This window comes from Hyposmocoma kahamanoa, unplaced genomic scaffold (genome assembly GCF_003589595.1).
Source record: "Hyposmocoma kahamanoa isolate Upper Pololo Valley unplaced genomic scaffold, ASM358959v1 210, whole genome shotgun sequence".
Taxonomy (NCBI): Eukaryota; Metazoa; Arthropoda; class Insecta; order Lepidoptera; family Cosmopterigidae; genus Hyposmocoma; species Hyposmocoma kahamanoa.
In genome coordinates this window covers 10,764,272-10,769,349 of record NW_020653731.1, presented here as the reverse complement: position 1 = coordinate 10,769,349, position 5,078 = coordinate 10,764,272, and positions in this window count along the sequence as shown.

The following is a 5,078-nucleotide window of genomic DNA, read 5'->3' as shown; positions in this document are numbered from 1 at the left end:
TTAACATGTAACAGGGTCGACAATCAAAATTCTAAGAAGTAACATGTTTTCCCAAAAGCTTGTTTGTTTTTCACAATTTAATGCCTAAAAAACATGATACGGGAAGATGCTGATAATCCGGAAAGCCGGAAAACAAAACCGTAACATCGGAAACAATGTCGAGACTTTTAAAAACTCTTAAACCGAAGTTAATCCTAAAGTAGAATCGAGACCTGAATAGAAATCACCATTTCTGTATAGATACATACGGATGTAGGAGTGAACATAAAGATTTTCGCATTCCTTTGAATAAAATGTTAATTGTCAATTGTGCAATTGACAATTTTTTTTCAGGTAAAGATTTTAGGACATAGATGAATTGGTTTTGGTCTAGACGGTCTTGGTAGTGCACCGGAGTAGCAATTATTATTATTATTATTATAAAACGCTACAAGGTACGTGACAATTTTTCAACGCTTTACAAAATAAGAAATTAAACGTTTTTTTTGCGTTACCATGAAGTGTGAAAACTGAAGTGAAATTTATTTAAAAATAAAATACTTACGAACGTACAAAATTTGAGTGTCTATACTAAAATAATCGAATATTCCTAAAAATAGTATGATGTGCAGTATAATAATAATAATAACACACACACTCGGTATAACCTGTATGAAACCTCTATGAGAAACCCTATGTCGCGGGAGCCTTGGACTCACACAACAAGAAACAACTAGACAACAACAAATTACACCCAAACTCACAAGAGAAGAAATGTAGTCCATGTAAACATTTCTCCCGGCCTGGGAATCGAATCTGGTATCTCTGCGTGGCAGTCCGGCATGGTAACCTTTCCGCCAAGGAGGCAGTTTGCAATACAATTTACAAAAAGCAAATTATTAAAATCGACAAAATGGATTTACGAATCAGCTCCAGTTACTATGAACTGTCCTCGTTAATACTATGTTATAGGCAGTAGCGGTTAAGAATATACAAAATACCACTTGAATGAAAATAAAAAATAAAAACAATACAAAAAAGTACTTCAAAACAATTTAACAGCTCATCGAGATCAATTTGATGAGACTAGACATGATAGTTCTACTATAATATAGTTTTAATGTGGATTTCGACTGAGACATTAGCTAGCCTTTTGTGTTCTATACATATTTAATTTGTGCCTAAATCAAGGTGTTTTTAATGAATAAGACAAAAGTCTATCATCATTGCTCAAACAAAGGGAATAAGAAAATTAAGAAGGTGTCATGTATTTCCCTATATACCAATCATATTACAATTTTTGGAGAAATAATTTTGTAACCATATTTATGGTTTCTTGGAAAGTTAAAACAAGAGCAGTAAGGCTTCCAGAAAAATAAATCTTACTGTAATTAACCAGTTAACAACAATGAGACATTAAAGAAAAGAAATCATAATCAGGTACATGACCGACCATTTTCATAGATGTGAAAGAGGAAGGAATAGGAAAGCTTTCGTCTTTCGATTTCGTGGCACAGAAATAACTATTGAACTAAATATACGTGTATAGTTTGCGAGACCTCGCCTACCTCCTAATTAGGTTTTATTTTTAGAAACACCACCAGAAAAACACATCACGTACACGGACAAAGAAATAGAAAAAGAAATAAAATCAAACAACAATGGTGGAGCGCGGTGTACTCTTAGCTGATGATTATTCTGCGTTAATTAGGTATTCAAATATTAATGAATACGCATAAAGTTTAAATTATGCTTTAAGCGATACTGTTAAATAGGTATATTAAATAATCTCTTTGTAAATTTAGATATGACAATATTTATTGAATGAAATTCTGTTTGCCACAATTGCGACGTTATAGCTTAACGGTAAATATCTATTGACAAAATATTGCTCAGGTTGGTTAGATAAAATAATAACACCGAGCTGAAATAAATAACGATTAGTGTTAAGTCATGGACAAATTAGAAAAAAATATATTCTCCTGAATATTTTTCCCACATTGACACTTGTCACAAGGTGAAGATGATGAATTCTATTATGAGACTTTTGGAACATAAGTCAAGCAGCGTTTATAAAGTTAGATTTTGCCGGATTTACACTACTTTGCCGGATCTAAATCGCATATAATTATTTTTTCAAAGAGACAGTAATCCTTCAAATTGACCAATAATGTTGGTTTTATTTGAAAAAAAAAAGACAAGAGAACCAAAGAACCCAATATTATTGATTGTAATATTTTTTGATGCTGGTTTGCTATTTGTGAATATTGTTTTTCACCTCACTAGCTCGGGAAGGCTTTCTTTGTCATTAGATATCTGCGCGTAAAAGCGTTTTTTTCACGCTATCGTGGAAAAGGTTTTTGAAATTCGAACTTGCCGATGGACTGTGGTGCACCTAACTTTTCCTTTTGATGAATAAACACAAAATGATACGTTCAATTACGCGATTTCGATCTACCATTTTCCTCGCTATACTGAGGTGAAAAGTTGTTTTGCGTCTCATTGTTTTCGCTTCGCTCGTGGTTCAATCTTAGACTCCTTCGCTTGCTCAGGTTTCAATACAAGCACTCATGTCAAACAACAACTTTGCAGCTTTGCATAGCAAATAACTATTATTCAGTTCTTCTTCTTATAGTGTCGATACTTCTTTTATTTTAGGACTATATTGAATAGTTAGTTGCTACTTTGACTGAGCTGTCCGTGGCCGCGTTGAGATCTTCCCTCGTACTGGTATTAGGACACAAGGGGCACAACAGCAAGTGCTGCATGGATTGCGTTGGGGCACCGCAGTCACATTGGGTTTGACTAGTATCCTTGAAACCCCATTTACACTTCGTGTCTCTGCAGCGTCCTAGCTGAGTGCGAAGACGATTTAAGGACTTCCACACGGGCCACCGCAGGTCACATGCTGGTAGTAGTTGCTCTTAAGGTACGATGAAACCAGGTGGTGGGGGATTTTCCCATTTCCACAATGCACACGTAGTGACAGTTGGATGGCACTCGTAGCCTTTGTGGTGCGCAGGAAGCTTTTACTTTTAGCTCGGGGAAATTGGTGGCCCTATAAAGGGTGTCGACTGTCTCTCTCTTGTTTGTACTTTTGCGCGGAGCATAGTACCGACGCACGTATGGTGGTGCAATACCAGCTAGAGGGTAGACCATATTGAGGGGAGTTGGCTTGAGACAGTCCGTGATCAAGCAGACTGTTTCATTAAGCGCTACGTCAACAAGTACAGCATGTGCAGATCTATGCCACACCGGACACGCGTATTCACCAGCAGAGAAACACAATGCTAAACCCGTTATTTCGTTGGACATCTGGCGCTGCTCCCCAATTGGTGGATGTTAGACGTCGAAGGAGGTTATTGCGTGAGCTGACCTTCATTTTGGTCTTTTGACAGTGCGGTTTGAAGGTGAGTGATCTATCCAGCGTTACCCCCAGATATTTAGGAAAATACTCGTGTTGGATTATGACTCCTTGCCAGGTGATATTCAGCGTTTGGTTGGCCTGATAGTTGCACACATGGAAAGCACACGTCTGGGTTTTTGATGGGTTGGGCTTGAGACCGTTTACATCATAATACGTTCCCAGTTCATTCGAGGCTGAAGTCAGGTTCTCCTCGGCCTCTACGAAAGTTGGTACCTGGGTTGTCGGCGCTAGGTCGTCCGCATATAGGAAACGTGATGTAGATGGGCTGCTGGGTTGATCATTGGTGTAGATGTTGAACAGAGTTGGGGCAAGGACACTTCCTTGGGGAAGTCCGTTTTTTACGCAGCGCCATCTGCTTTTTCCGAGAGGAAGTGAACCTGGAAACGACAGTTACGTTGAAGCTCACCCAGTATCCGAACAAACCCAAGGTCACTGGTCCGTTCTTCAACTTTTCCTAAGAGTCTTCGTATATTTACAGTATCATAAGCAGCTGTTAACTCAACCAAGGCTGAGCCTGTTATACTGTTTCTCTCGAAGCCATCCTCGATATGCTGGGTGAGCCTGAGGGCCTGACCACTGCAAGCCTTTCCGAGTCTGAATCCCGCCTGTTTGTCCATTAGTTTCGGATCTACGAATGGTGTTAGATGGTTGAGGAGCAGTCTCTCAAACAGTTTGTAAAGATGGCACAACAGCCAAATGGGCCTATAGCTTTTGAGATCAGTGGGAGACTTACCAGGCTTTAAGTGAGCCACAACTTTTGCTCTTCTTCACATTTTGGGGATCCTATGAGTTTCAAGGCAGTAGTTGAAACATTCTAGCAGCCAAGTTACTGCTAGTGGGCCGAGATGTTTAATTTGCTCAACCATAAGGTCGTCTACTCCTGCCGCCTTTCCGTTCTTTAATAATTTAATCCCCAGAGTCAATTCAGTAAGTATGAATGGTTTACTGATCTCATTAGTAAATTCATTTTCAGTTGATTGTACCACTTGTTGTGAATAATTTGACCAGACTGATCGGATAAAAAGAGCCTCAACCTGGACTCAATGTTTTTATTTTCAATTATTGATTAAAACCTTTAGAGCTATAGCATTGTTTAAAGGGCAGTGTGTACGTAAGTTTTATTGACTGTCGTCCAGGGGAATAGAGATTGCGGTTGAAATAAAACATTGACGATGTACGAGTGCAAAGTATATATAGATTTAGAAACTATAACTGGGAGATTGTGAACTAGACTGGTTGGATAAAAGTTTGAGAGTTGAACAAAAAGTGTCATTACGAGTGAGGAAAGTAAGTAACTTTTGCTTTTGTAAAGTACTCTACACACCACTCTCGGCGACTCGGCGACACGGTGGGTATTATTTCGGCGAGTTGGTCTTTGCATCTTTGTAAGTCGGAAAGCTTTGTTGCCAGTGGCAAGGAATGAGTAACTTAGTCTCATCAGGTAATGATTGACGAGTGTGGAGAGAAAGTGGAAAGAAAACATTTGAACATGGACGATAATAGTGATTTAAAAATAACAGCTTGTGGAGTATGTTTGGATGATGCAACTGTTAGGTTAGACCAACTTTATTGAGTCGCAGTCATTACAGCAATTTGTTAACGTAAGATTTTTTCATTGGTCCACCCCATATTGCAAAACAAATGCGAGCACGTCACTATTATGTTAAATGTT